This window comes from Camelus bactrianus, chromosome 1 (assembly GCF_048773025.1).
Source record: "Camelus bactrianus isolate YW-2024 breed Bactrian camel chromosome 1, ASM4877302v1, whole genome shotgun sequence".
Taxonomy (NCBI): domain Eukaryota; kingdom Metazoa; phylum Chordata; class Mammalia; order Artiodactyla; family Camelidae; genus Camelus; species Camelus bactrianus.
In genome coordinates, this window is record NC_133539.1 from 136,567,516 (window position 1) to 136,583,126 (window position 15,611).

The following is a 15,611-nucleotide window of genomic DNA, read 5'->3' on the forward strand; positions in this document are numbered from 1 at the left end:
TGGTTTCTCAGTGTGTTTCCTAGTGCCGGATTGAAGTTACTGCACTTTTCACTGTAAAACCGAGTTGGAGCTCGTACCTCCCCATATATATTTATGGAGTGGAGTTTGCAAGTGAAAAGAAACTTTGTGTTCCCAACAAGCTAGTTGAAGGACGGCTTTCACACACACATATCTCTCAGAACTGAGTATGTGGAGAGACGTTCTTTCATCTAGCACAAATGGAACGGGTTTTAGGAGAAACTTTTACTCTGGTTTCTCAGTCTGTTTCCTAGTGCCGGTTTGAAGTTACTGCATTTTTCACTGTAAAACCGTGTTGGAGCTCGTACTTCCCATATATATGTAGGGAGTGGAGTTTGCAAGTGAAAAGAAACTTGTGTTCCCAAATATCAAGTTGAAGGACGGCTTTCAAAAACACATATATCTCAGAATTGAGCATTTGGAGAGACATTCGTTCATCTAGCACAAAGGGAATGGGTTGCAGGAGTAACTTTTACTCTGGTCTCTCAATCTGTTTCCTAGTGCCGGTTTGAAGTTCCAGCAGTTTTCACTGTAAAACCGAGTTGGAGCTAGTACCTCCCCATATATATGTATGGAATGGAGTTTGCATGTGTAAGTAAGTTTGTATTCCCAAAAAGCTAGTTGAACGACGGCTTTCACACACACTTATCTCTGAGAACTGAGCATGTGGAGAGACTTTCTTTCATCTAGCACAAAGGGAACGGGTTGCAGGAAAATTTTTTAGTCTTTTTTCTCAGTCTGATTCCTAGTGCCGGTTTGAAATTCCTGCAGTTTTCACTGTAAAACCGAGTTGGAACTCGTACCTCCCCATATATATTTATGGAGTGGAGTTTGCAAAAGAAAAGAAACTTTGTGTTCCCATCAAGCTAGGTGAAGGACGGCTTTCACACACACTTATCTCGCAGAACTGAGCAAGTGGAGAGACTTACGTTCATCTAGCACAAAGGGAACGGGTTGCTGGAGAAACTTTTTCTCTGGTTTCTCAGTCTGTTTCCTAGTGCCGGTTTAAAGTTACTGCATTTTTCACTGTAAAACCATGTTGGAGCTCGTACTTCCCATATATATGTAGGGAGTGGAGTTTGCAAGTGAAAAGAAACTTTGTGTTCCCAAATATCTAGTTGAAGGACGGCTTTCACACACACATATATCTCAGAATTGAGCATGTGGAGAGACATTCGTTCATCTAGCACAAAGGGAATTGGTTGCAGGAGAAACTTTTACTCTGGTCTCTCAATCTGTTTCCTAGTGCCGGTTTGAATTTCCAGCAGTTTTCACTGTAAAACCGAGTTGGAGCTAGTACCTCCCCATATATATGTATGGAATGGTGTTTGCAAGTTAAAGTAATTTTGTATTCCCAACAAGCTATTTGAACGACGGGTTTCACACACACTTATCTCTGAGAACTGAGCATGTGGAGAGACTTTCTTTCATCTAGCACAAAGGGAACGGGTTGCAGGAGAAATTTTTAGTCTTTTTTCTCAGTCTGATTCCTAGTGCCGGTTTGAAATTCCTGCAGTTTTCACTGTAAAACCGAGTTGGAACTCGTACCTCCCCATATATATGTATGGATTGGAGTTTGCAACTAAAAAGAAACTATGTGTTCCCATCAAGCTAGGTGAAAGACAGCTTTCACACACACTTATCTCTCAGGACTGAGCATGTGGAGAGACGTTCGTTCATCTAGCACAAAGGGAACGGGTTGCTGGAGAAATTTTTCTCTGGTTTCTCATTCTGTTTCCTAGTGCTGGTTTGAAGCTACTGCAGTTTTCACTGTAAAACCAAGTTGGGGCTCGTACCTCCCCATATATATGTATGGAGTGGAGTTTGCAAGTGAAAAGAAACTTTGTGTTCCCAACAAACTATGTGAAGGATAGCTTTCACACACAAATATCTCTCAGAACTTAGCATGTGGAGAGACGTTCGTTCATCTAGCACAAAGGGAACGGGTTGCATTTGAAACTTTTACTCTGGTTTCTCAGTCTGTTTCCTAGTGCCGGTTTGAAGTTACTGCAGTTTTCACTGTAAAACCGAGTTGGAGCTCGTAACTCCCCATGTATATGTATGGAGTGGAGTTTGCAAGTGAAAAGAAACTGTGTTCCCAAAAAGCTAGGTGAAGGACGGCTTTCACACACACTTATCTCTCAGAAATGAGCATGTAGGGAGACTTTCTTTAATCTAGCACAAAAGGAACGGTTTGCAGGGGAATTTTACTCTGGTTTCTCAGTCTGTTTCCTAGTGCCGGTTTGAAGTTCCTGCAGTTTTCACTGTAAAAACGAGTTGGAGCTTGTACCACCCCATATATATGTATGGAGTGGATTTTGCAACTGAAAAGAAACTTTGTGTTCCCAACAAGCTAGGTGAAGTACGGCTTTCACACACACATATCTCTCAGAACTGAGCATGTGGAGAAACGTTTGTTCATCAAGCACAAAAGGAACGGATTGCAGGAAAAACTTTTACTCTATATTCTCAGTCAGTTTCCTACTGCCGGTTTGAAGTTCCTACAGTTGTCACTGTAAAACCGTGATGGAGCTCGTACCTCCCCATATATATATTAATGAAGTGTAGTTTGCAAGTGAAAAGAAACTTTGGGTTCCCAACAATCTAGGTGAAAGACGGCTTTCACACACACTTATCTCTCAGATCTGAGCATGTGGAGAGACGTTCGTTCATCCAGCACAAAGGGAAAGGGTTGCAGGGGAAACATTTTCTCTGGTATCTCAGTCTGTCTCCTAGTGCCTGTTTGAAGTTCCTGCCTTTTTTACTGTAAACCGATTTGGAACTCGTACCTCCCCATATATATGTATGGAGTGGAGTTTGCAACTGAAAAGAAACTCTGTGTTCCCAAAAAGCTAGGTGAAAGACGGCTTTAACACACACTTATCTCTCAGAACTGAGCATGTGGAGAGACGTTCGTTCATCTAGCACAAAGGGAACGGGTTGCAGGGGAAACTTTTACTCTGGTTTCTCAGGCTGTTTCCTAGTACCTGTTTGAAGTTCCTGCAGTTTTCACTGTAAAACCGAGTTGGAGCTCGTACATCCCCATATATATATGTGGAGTTTAGTTTGCAAGTGAAAAGAAACTTTGTGTTCCCAAAAAGCTAGGTCTAGGACGACTTTCACACACAATTTTCTTTCAGAACTGAGCATGTGGAAAGACGTTCGTTCATTTAGCACAAAGGGAACGGGTTGCAGCGGAAAATATTAGTCTGGTTGCTCAGTCTGTTTCCTAGTGCCTGTTTGAAGTCCCTGCAGTTTTCACTGTAAAACCGAATTGGAGCTCGTACCTCGCCATATATATGTATGGATTGGAGTTTGCAAGTGAAAAGAAACTTTGTGTTCCCAACAAGCTAGGTGAAGGACGGCATTCACACACACTTATCTCTCAGAACTGAGCATGTGGAGAGACGTTCGTTCATATAGCACAAAGGGAACGGGTTGCAAGACAAACTTTTACTCTGGTATCTCAGTCTGTTTAGTAGTGCCAGTTTGAAGTTCCTGCCTTTTTTACTGTAAAACCGTTTTGGAGCTCGTACCTCCCCATATATATTTATGGAGTGGTGTTTGCAACTGTAAAGAAACTTTGTGTTCCCAACAAGCTAGGTGAAGAACGGCTTTCACACACACATATCTCTCAGAACTGAGCATGTGGAGAGACGTTCGTTCATCTAGCACAAAGGGAACGGGTTGCAGGGGAAATTTTAACTCCGGTTTCTCAGTCTGTTTCCTAGTGCCGGTTTGATGTTCCAGCAATTTTCACTGTAAAACTGATTTGGAGCTCGTACCTACCCATATATATGTATGGATTGGAATTTGCATGTGAAAAGAATCTTTGTGTTCCCAACAAGCTAGGTGAAGGATGGCTTTCACACACACTTATCTCTCAGAACTGAGCATGTGGAGAGACGTTCGTTCATCTAGCACAAATGGAACGGGATGCTGGAGAAATTTTACTCTGGTTTCTCAGTCTGCTTCCTACTGCCGGTTTGAAGTTCCAGCAGTTTTCAGTGTAAAATCGAGTTGGTGCTCGTACCTCCCCTTATATATGTATGGAGTGTAGTTTGCAACTGAAAAGAAACTTTGTGTTCCCAACAAGCTAGGTGAAAGACGGCTTTCACACACACTTATCTCTCAGATATGAGCATGTGGATAGACGTTCGTTCATCTAGCACAAAGGGAAATGTTTGCAGTGGAAACATTTTCTCTTGTATCTCAGTCTGTCTCCTAGTGCCTGTTTGAAGTTCCTGCCTTTTTTACTGTAAACCGATTTGGAACTCGTACCTCCCCATATATATGTATGGATTGGAGTTTGCAACTGAAAAGAAACTTTGTGTTCCCAACAAGCTAGGTGAAAGACAGCTTTAACACACACTTAACTCTCAGAACTGAGCATGTGGAGAGACTTTCGTTCATCTAGCACAAAGGGAACGGGTTGCAGGAGAAACTTTTCTCTGGTTTCTCAGTCTGTTTCCTAGTGCCGGTTTGAAGTTCCTGCCGTTTTCACTGTAAAACCGAGTTGGAGCTAGTACCTCCACATATATATGTATGGATTGGGGATTGCAACTGAAAAGAAACTTTGTGTTCCCAAAAAGCTAGGTGAAGGATGGCTTTCAGACACACTTATCTCTCAGAACTGAGCATGTGGAGAGACGTTCTTTCATCTAGCACAAAGGGAACGGTTTGCAGCAGGAATTTTAACTCTTTTTTCTCAGTCTGTTTCCTAGTGCCGGTTAGAAGTTCCTGCAGTTTTCACTGTAAAACCGAGTTGGAGCTCGTACCTCCCCATATATATTTATGGAGTGGGGTTTGCAAGTGAAAAGAAACTTTGTGTTCCCAACAAGCTAGGTGAAGGACTGCTTTCACACACACTTATCTCTCAGAACTGAGCATGTGGAGAGATGTTCGTTCATCTAGCACAAAATGAACGGGTTGCAGGAGTAATTTTATCTCTGGTTTCTCAGTCTGTTTCCTAGTGCCGGTTGGAAGTTCCAGCAGTTTTCACTATAAACCGAGTTGGAGCTGGTAACTCCCCATATATCTGTATGGAGTGGAATTAGCAAGTGAAAAGAAACTTTGTGTTCCCAAATAGCTAGGTGAAAGACTGCTTTCACACACACTTTTCTCTCAGAACTGAGCATGTGGAGAGACGTTCGTTCATCTAGCACAAAGGAAACGGGTTGCAAGACAAACTTTTACTCTGGTATCTCAGTCTGTTTCCTAGTGCCGGTTTGAAGTTCCTGCCGTTTTCACTGTAAAACCGAGTTGGAGCTCGTACCTCCCCATATATATTTATGGAGTGTAGTTTGCAAGTGAAAAGAAACTTTGTGTTCCCAACAAGCTAGTTGAAGGACGGCTTTCACTCACACATATCTCTCAGAACTGAGTATGTGGAGAGACGTTCGTTCATCTAGCACAAAGGGAACGTGATGCAGGTGAAACTTTTACTCTGGTATCTCTGTCTGTTTCCTAGTGCCGGTTTGAAGTTACTGCAGTTTTCACTGTAAAACCGAGTTGGAGCTAGTATCTCCCCATATATATGTATGGATTAGGGTTTGCAACTGAAAAGAAATTTTGTGTTCCCAACAAGCTAGGTGAAGGACGGCTTTCACACACATTTATCTCTCAGAACTGAGCACGTGGAGAGACGTTCGTTCATCTAGCACAATGGGAACGGGTTGCAGGAGTAATTTTTACTCTGGAATCTCAGTCTGTTTCCTAGTGCCGGTTTGAAGTTCCTGCAGTTTTCACTGTAAAACCGATTTGGAGCTCGTACCTCGCCATATAAATGTATGGATTAGAGTTTGCAAGTGAAAAGAAACTTTGTGTTCCCAACAAGCTAGTTGAAGGACGGCTTTCACACACACTTATCTCTCAGATCTGAGCATGTGGAGAGACTTTCGTTCATCTAGCACAAAGGTAACGGGTTGCAGGGGAAACTTTTTCTCTTGATTCTCATTCTGTTTCCTAGTGCTGGTTTGAATTTCCTGCAGTTTTCTCTGTAAAACCGAGTTGGAGCTAGTACCTCCCCATATATATGTATGGATTGGAGTTTGTAAGTGAAAAGAAATTTTGTGTTCCCAACAAGCTCGGTGAAGAACGGCTTTCAGACACAATTTTCTCTCAGAACTGAGCATGTGGAGAGACGTTCGTTCATCTAGCACAAAGGGAACGGTTTGCAGCAGAAATTTTAACTATTTTTTGTCAGTCTGTTTCCTAGTGCCGGTTTGAATTTCCTGCAGATTTCACTGTAAAACCGAGTTGGAGCTTGTACCTCAGCATATATATGTATGGAGTGGAGTTTTTAAGTGAAAAGAAACTTTGTGTTAACAACAAGCTAGGTGAAGGACGGCTTTCACACACACATTTCTCTCAAAATTAAGCATGTGGAGAAACGTTCGTTCATCTAGCACAAATGGAACGTGTTGCAGGAGAAATTTTATCTCTGGATTCTCAGTCTGTTTCCTAGTGCCGGTTTGAAGTTCCAGCAGTTTTCACTGTAAACCCGAGTTGGAGCTCGTACCTCCCTGTATATAGTATGGAGTGGTGTTTTCTAGTGAAAAGAAACTTTGTGTTCCCAAAAAGCTAGGTGATTGGCGGCTTTCACACACACATTTCTCTCAGAATTGAGCATGTGGAGAGACGTTCGTTCATCTAGCACAAAGGGAACGGGATGCAGGAGAATCTATTACTCTGGTTTCTCAGTCTGTTTCCTAGTGCCGGTATGAAGTTCCTGCAGTTTTCACTGTAAAACCGAGTTGGAGATCGTAACACCCCATATATATGTATGGAGTGGAGTTTGCAACTGAAAAGAATCTTTGTGTTCCCAACAAGCTACTTGAAGGACGGCTTTCACTCACACTTATCTCTCAGAACTGAGCATGTGGAGAGATGTTCGTTCATCTAGCACAAAGGGAACGGGTTGCAGGAGAAACTTTTCTCTGGTTTCTCAGTCTGTTTCCTAGTGCCGGTTTGAAGTTCCTGCCGTTTTCACTGTAAAACCGAGTTGGAGCTCGTACTTCCACATATATATGTATGGAGTGGAGTTTGCAACTGAAAAGAAACTTTGTGTTCCCAACAAGGTAGTTGAAGGACGGCTTTCACACACACTTATCTCTCAGAACTGAGCATGTGGAGAGACGTTCGTTCATCTAGCACAAAGGGAACCGGTTGCAGGAGAAACTTTTACTCTGTTTTCTCAGTGTGTTTCCTAGTGCCGGTTTGAATATCCTGCAGTTTTCACTGTAAAATCGAGTTGGAGCTTGTACCTCACAATATATGTGTATGGAATGGGGTTTGTAAGTGAAAAGAATCTTTGTGTTCCCACCACCTAGGTGAAGGACGGCTTTCACACACATTTATCTCTTAGAACTGAGCATGTGGATAGACGTTCGTTCATCTAGCACAAAGGGAACGGTTTGCAGGAGAAACTTTTACTCTGGTTCCTCAGAGTGTTTCCTAGTGCCGGTTTAAATTTCCTGCAGTTTTCACTGTAAAACCGAGTTGGAGCTCGTACCTCCCCATATATATGTATGGAGTGGAGTTTGTAAGTGAAAAGAAACTTTGTGTTCCCAACAAGCTAGGTGAAGAACGGCTTTCAGGCACACTTTTCTCTCAGAACTGAGCATGTGGAGAGACGTTCTTTCATCTAGCACAATGGGAACGGTTTGCAGCAGGAATTTTAACTCTTTTTTCTCAGTCTGTTTCCTAGTGCCGGTTTGAAGTTCCTGCAGTTTTCACTGTAAAACAGAGTTGGAGCTCGTACCTCCCCATATATATGTATGGAGTGGGGTTTGCAAGTGAAAAGAATCTTTGAGTTCCCAACAAGCTAGGTGAAGGACTGCTTTCACACACACTTATCTCTCAGAACTGAGCATGTGGAAAGACGTTCGTTCATCTAGCACAAAATGAACGGGTTGCAGGAGAAATTTTACTCTGGTTTCTCAGTGTGTTTCCTAGTGCCTGTTTGAAGTTACTGCACTTTTCACTGTAAAACAGAGTTGGAGCTCGTACCTCCCCATATATATTTATGGAGTGGAGTTTGCAAGTGAAAAGAAACTTTGTGTTCCCAACAACCTAGTTGAAGGACGGCTTTCACACACACATATCTCTCAGAACTGAGTATGTGGAAAGACGTTCGTTCATCTAGCACAAAGGGAACGTGATGCAGGTGAAACGTTTACTCTGGTATCTCTGTCTGTTTCCTAGTGCCGGTTTGAAGTTACTGCAGTATTCACTGTAAAACCGAGTTGGAGCTAGTATCTCCCCATATATATGTATGGAGTAGAGTTTTCAAATGAAAAGAAACTTTGTGTTCCCAACAAGCTAGGTGAAGGACGGCTTTCACACACATTTATCTCTCAGAACTGAGCATGTGGAGAGACGTTCATTCATCTAGCACAATGGGAACGGGTTGCAGGTGTAACTTTTACTCTGGAATCTCAGTCTGTTTCCTAGTGCCGGTTTGAAATTCCTGCAGTTTTCACTGTAAAACCGATTTGGAGCTCGTACCTCGCCATATAAATGTATGGAGTAGAGTTTGCAAGTGAAAAGAAACTTTGTGTTCCCAACAAGCTAGTTGAAGAACGGCTTTCACACACACTTATCTCTCAGATCTGAGCATGTGGAGAGACTTTCGTTTATATAGCACAAAGGTAACGGGTTGCAGGGGAAACTTTTTCTCTTGATTCTCATTCTGTTTCCTAGTGCTGGTTTGAATTTCCTGCAGTTTTCTCTGTAAAACCGAGTTGGAGCTAGTACCTCCCCAAATATATGTATGGAGTGGAGTTTGTAAGTGAAAAGAAATTTTGTGTTGCCAACAAGCTAGTTGAAGAACGGCTTTCAGACACACTTTTCTTTCAGAACTGAGCATGTGGAGAGACGTTCGTTCATCTAGCACAAAGGGAACGGTTTGCAGCAGAAATTTTAACTATTTTGTCAGTCTGTTTCCTAGTGCCGGGTGAATTTCCTGCAGATTTCACTGTAAAACCGAGTTGGAGCTTGTACCTCAGCATATATATGTATGGAGTGGAGTTTTTAAGTGAAAAGAAACTTTGTGTTAACAACAAGCTCGGTGAAGGACGGCTTTCACACACACTTTTCTCTCAGAACTGAGCATGTGGAGAGACGTTCGTTCATCTAGCACAAATGGAACGTGTTGCAGGAGAAATTTTACCTCTGGATTCTCAGTCTGTTTCCTAGTGCCGGTTTGAAGTTCCAGCAGTTTTCACTGTAAACCCGAGTTGGAGCTCGTACCTCCCCATATATAGTATGGAGTGGTGTTTTCTAGTGAAAAGAAACTTTGTGTTCCCAAAAAGCTAGGTGATTGGCGGCTTTCACACACACATTTCTCTCAGAATTGAGCATGTGGAGAGACGTTCGTTCATCTAGCACAAATGGAACGGGTTTTATGAGAAACTTTTACTCTGGTTTCTCAGTCTGTTTCCTAGTGCCGGTTTGAAGTTACTGCATTTTTCACTGTAAAACCGTGTTGGAGCTCGTACTTCCCATATATATGTAGGGAGTGGAGTTTGCAAGTGAAAAGAAACTTGTGTTCCCAAATATCAAGTTGAAGGACGGCTTTCAAAAACACATATATCTCAGAATTGAGCATGTGGAGAGATATTCTTTCATCTAGCACAAAGGGAATGGGTTGCAGGAGTAACTTTTACTCTGGTCTCTCAATCTGTTTCCTAGTGCCGGTTTGAAGTTCCAGCAGTTTTCACTGTAAAACCGAGTTGGAGCTAGTACCTCCCCATATATATGTATGGAATGGAGTTTGCATGTTTAAGTAAGTTTGTATTCCCAAAAAGCTAGTTTAACGACGGCTTTCACACACACTTATCTCTGAGAACTGAGCATGTGGAGAGACTTTCTTTCATCTAGCACAAAGGGAACGGGTTGCAGGAAAATTTTTTAGTCTTTTTTCTCAGTCTGATTCCTAGTGCCGGTTTGAAATTCGTGCAGTTTTCACTGTAAAACCGAGTTGGAACTCGTACCTCCCCATATATATTTATGGAGTGGAGTTTGCAAATGAAAAGAAACTTTGTGTTCCCATCAAGCTAGGTGAAGGACGGCTTTCACACACACTTATCTCGCAGAACTGAGCAAGTGGAGGGACTTACGTTCATCTAGCACAAAGGGAACCGGTTGCTGGAGAAACTTTTTCTCTGGTTTCTCAGTCTGTTTCCTAGTGCCGGTTTGAAGTTACTGCATTTTTCACTGTAAAACCATGTTGGAGCTCGTACTTCCCATATATATGTAGGGAGTGGAGTTTGCAAGTGAAAAGAAACTTTGTGTTCCCAAATATCTAGGTGAAGGACGGCTTTCACACACACATATATCTCAGAATTGAGCATGTGGAGAGACATTCGTTCATCTAGCACAAAGGGAATGGGTTGCAGGAGAAACTTTTACTCTGGTCTCTCAATCTGTTTCCTAGTGCCGGTTTGAAGTTCCAGCAGTTTTCACTGTAAAACCGAGTTGGAGCTAGTACCTCCCCATATATATGTATGGAATGGAGTTTGCAAGTTAAAGTAAGTTTGTATTCCCAACAAGCTATTTGAACGACGGGTTTCACACACACTTATCTCTGAGAACTGAGCATGTGGAGAGACTTTCTTTCATCTAGCACAAAGGGAACGGGTTGCAGGAGAAATTTTTAGTCTTTTTTCTCAGTCTGATTCCTAGTGCCGGTTTGAAATTCCTGCAGTTTTCACTGTAAAACCGAGTTGGAACTCGTACCTCCCCATATATATGTATGGAGTGGAGTTTGCAACTGAAAAGAAACTTTGGGTTCCCATCAAGCTATGTGAAAGACAGCTTTCACACACACTTATCTCTCAGAACTGAGCATGTGGAGAGACGTTCGTTCATCTAGCACAAAGGGAACGGGTTGCTGGAGAAATTTTTCTCTGGTTTCTCATTCTTTTTCCTAGTGCCGGTTTGAAGCTACTGCAGTTTTCACTGTAAAACCAAGTTGGGGCTCGTAACTCCCCATATATATGTATGGAGTGGAGTTTGCAAGTGAAAAGAAACTTTGTGTTCCCAACAAACTATGTGAAGGACAGCTTTCACACACAAATATCTCTCAGAACTTAGCATGTGGAGAGACGTTCGTTCATCTAGCACAAAGGGAACGGGTTGCATTGGAAACTTTTACTCTGGTTTCTCAGTCTTTTTCCTAGTGCCGGTTTGAAGTTACTGCATTTTTCACTGTAAAACCGAGTTGGAGCTCGTAACTCCCCATGTATATGTATGGAGAGGAGTTTGCAAGTGAAAAGAAACTGTGTTCCCAAAAAGCTAGGTGAAGGACGGCTTTCACACACACTTATCTCTCAGAAATGAGCATGTGGAGAGACTTTCTTTAATCTAGCACAAAAGGAACGGTTTGCAGGAGAATTTTACTCTCGTTTCTCAGTCTGTTTCCTAGTGCCGGTTTGAAGTTCCTGCAGTTTTCACTGTAAAAACGAGTTGGAGCTTGTACCACCCCATATATATGTATGGAGTGGATTTTGCAACTGAAAAGAAACTTTGTGTTCCCAACAAGCTAGGTGAAGTACGGCTTTCACACACACATATCTCTCAGAACTGAGCATGTGGAGAAACGTTCGTTCATCAAGCACAAAGGGAACGGATTGCAGGAAAAATTTTTACTCTATTTTCTCAGTCAGTTTCCTACTGCCGGTTTGAAGTTCCTGCAGTTGTCACTGTAAAACCGTGATGGAGCTCGTACCTCCCCATATATATATTTATGAAGTGGAGTTTGCAAGTGAAAAGAAACTTTGTGTTCCCAACAAGCTAGGTGAAAGACGGCTTTCACACACACTTATCTCTCAGATCTGAGCATGTGGAGAGACGTTCGTTCATCTAGCACAAAGGGAAAGGGTTGCAGGGGAAACATTTTCTCTGGTATCTCAGTCTGTCTCCTAGTGCCTGTTTGAAGTTTTTGCCTTTTTTACTGTAAACCGATTTGGAACTCGTACCTCCCCATATATATGTATGGAATGGAGTTTGCAACTGAAAAGAAACTTTGTGTTCCCAACAAGCTAGGTGAAAGACGGCTTTAACACACACTTATCTCTCAGAACTGAGCATGTGGAGAGACGTTCGTTCATCTAGCACAAAGGGAACGGGTTGCAGGAGAAACTTTTACTCTGGTTTCTCAGGCTGTTTCCTAGTGCCTGTTTGAAGTTACTGCATTTTTCACTGTAAAACCGTGTTGGAGCTCGTACTTCCCATATATATGTAGGGAGTGGAGTTTGCAAGTGAAAAGAAACTTGTGTTCCCAAATATCAAGTTGAAGGACGGCTTTCAAAAACACATATATCTCAGAATTGAGCATGTGGAGAGATATTCTTTCATCTAGCACAAAGGGAATGGGTTGCAGGAGTAACTTTTACTCTGGTCTCTCAATCTGTTTCCTAGTGCCGGTTTGAAGTTCCAGCAGTTTTCACTGTAAAACCGAGTTGGAGCTAGTACCTCCCCATATATATGTATGGAATGGAGTTTGCATGTTTAAGTAAGTTTGTATTCCCAAAAAGCTAGTTTAACGACGGCTTTCACACACACTTATCTCTGAGAACTGAGCATGTGGAGAGACTTTCTTTCATCTAGCACAAAGGGAACGGGTTGCAGGAAAATTTTTTAGTCTTTTTTCTCAGTCTGATTCCTAGTGCCGGTTTGAAATTCGTGCAGTTTTCACTGTAAAACCGAGTTGGAACTCGTACCTCCCCATATATATTTATGGAGTGGAGTTTGCAAATGAAAAGAAACTTTGTGTTCCCATCAAGCTAGGTGAAGGACGGCTTTCACACACACTTATCTCGCAGAACTGAGCAAGTGGAGGGACTTACGTTCATCTAGCACAAAGGGAACCGGTTGCTGGAGAAACTTTTTCTCTGGTTTCTCAGTCTGTTTCCTAGTGCCGGTTTGAAGTTACTGCATTTTTCACTGTAAAACCATGTTGGAGCTCGTACTTCCCATATATATGTAGGGAGTGGAGTTTGCAAGTGAAAAGAAACTTTGTGTTCCCAAATATCTAGGTGAAGGACGGCTTTCACACACACATATATCTCAGAATTGAGCATGTGGAGAGACATTCGTTCATCTAGCACAAAGGGAATGGGTTGCAGGAGAAACTTTTACTCTGGTCTCTCAATCTGTTTCCTAGTGCCGGTTTGAAGTTCCAGCAGTTTTCACTGTAAAACCGAGTTGGAGCTAGTACCTCCCCATATATATGTATGGAATGGAGTTTGCAAGTTAAAGTAAGTTTGTATTCCCAACAAGCTATTTGAACGACGGGTTTCACACACACTTATCTCTGAGAACTGAGCATGTGGAGAGACTTTCTTTCATCTAGCACAAAGGGAACGGGTTGCAGGAGAAATTTTTAGTCTTTTTTCTCAGTCTGATTCCTAGTGCCGGTTTGAAATTCCTGCAGTTTTCACTGTAAAACCGAGTTGGAACTCGTACCTCCCCATATATATGTATGGAGTGGAGTTTGCAACTGAAAAGAAACTTTGGGTTCCCATCAAGCTATGTGAAAGACAGCTTTCACACACACTTATCTCTCAGAACTGAGCATGTGGAGAGACGTTCGTTCATCTAGCACAAAGGGAACGGGTTGCTGGAGAAATTTTTCTCTGGTTTCTCATTCTTTTTCCTAGTGCCGGTTTGAAGCTACTGCAGTTTTCACTGTAAAACCAAGTTGGGGCTCGTACCTCCCCATATATATGTATGGAGTGGAGTTTGCAAGTGAAAAGAAACTTTGTGTTCCCAACAAACTATGTGAAGGACAGCTTTCACACACAAATATCTCTCAGAACTTAGCATGTGGAGAGACGTTCGTTCATCTAGCACAAAGGGAACGGGTTGCATTGGAAACTTTTACTCTGGTTTCTCAGTCTTTTTCCTAGTGCCGGTTTGAAGTTACTGCATTTTTCACTGTAAAACCGAGTTGGAGCTCGTAACTCCCCATGTATATGTATGGAGAGGAGTTTGCAAGTGAAAAGAAACTGTGTTCCCAAAAAGCTAGGTGAAGGACGGCTTTCACACACACTTATCTCTCAGAAATGAGCATGTGGAGAGACTTTCTTTAATCTAGCACAAAAGGAACGGTTTGCAGGAGAATTTTACTCTCGTTTCTCAGTCTGTTTCCTAGTGCCGGTTTGAAGTTCCTGCAGTTTTCACTGTAAAAACGAGTTGGAGCTTGTACCACCCCATATATATGTATGGAGTGGATTTTGCAACTGAAAAGAAACTTTGTGTTCCCAACAAGCTAGGTGAAGTACGGCTTTCACACACACATATCTCTCAGAACTGAGCATGTGGAGAAACGTTCGTTCATCAAGCACAAAGGGAACGGATTGCAGGAAAAATTTTTACTCTATTTTCTCAGTCAGTTTCCTACTGCCGGTTTGAAGTTCCTGCAGTTGTCACTGTAAAACCGTGATGGAGCTCGTACCTCCCCATATATATATTTATGAAGTGGAGTTTGCAAGTGAAAAGAAACTTTGTGTTCCCAACAAGCTAGGTGAAAGACGGCTTTCACACACACTTATCTCTCAGATCTGAGCATGTGGAGAGACGTTCGTTCATCTAGCACAAAGGGAAAGGGTTGCAGGGGAAACATTTTCTCTGGTATCTCAGTCTGTCTCCTAGTGCCTGTTTGAAGTTTTTGCCTTTTTTACTGTAAACCGATTTGGAACTCGTACCTCCCCATATATATGTATGGAATGGAGTTTGCAACTGAAAAGAAACTTTGTGTTCCCAACAAGCTAGGTGAAAGACGGCTTTAACACACACTTATCTCTCAGAACTGAGCATGTGGAGAGACGTTCGTTCATCTAGCACAAAGGGAACGGGTTGCAGGAGAAACTTTTACTCTGGTTTCTCAGGCTGTTTCCTAGTGCCTGTTTGAAGTTCCTGCAGTTTTCACTGTAAAACCGAGTTGGAGCTCGTACATCCCCATATATATATGTGGAGTTTAGTTTGCAAGTGAAAAGAAACTTTGTGTTCCCAAAAAGCTAGGTCTAGGACGACTTTCACACACAATTTTCTTTCAGAACTGAGCATGTGGAAAGACGTTCGTTCATTTAGCATAAAGGGAACGGGTTGCAGCGGAAATTATTACTCTGGTTGCTCAGTCTGTTTCCTAGTGCCGGTTTGAAGTTCCTGCAGTTTTCACTGTAAAAGCGTGTTGGAGCTCGTACCTCCCCATATATATGTATGCTGTGTAGTTTGCAAGTGAAAAGAAACATTGTGTTCCCAACAAGCTAGGTGAAGCCGGCTTTCACACACACTTATCTCTCAGAACTGAGCATGTGGAGAGACGTTCTTTCATCTAGCACAAATGGAAAGTGTTGCAGGAGAAACTTTTACTCTGGTTTCTCAGTCTGTTTCCTAGTGCCTGTTTGAAGTTCCTGCAGTTTTCACTGTAAAACCGAATTGGAGCTCGTACCTCGCCATATATATGTATGGAGTGGAGTTTGCAAGTGAAAAGAAACTTTGTGTTCCCAACAAGCTAGGTGAAGGACGGCATTCACACACACTTATCTCTCAGAACTGAGCATGTGGAGAGACGTTCGTTCATATAG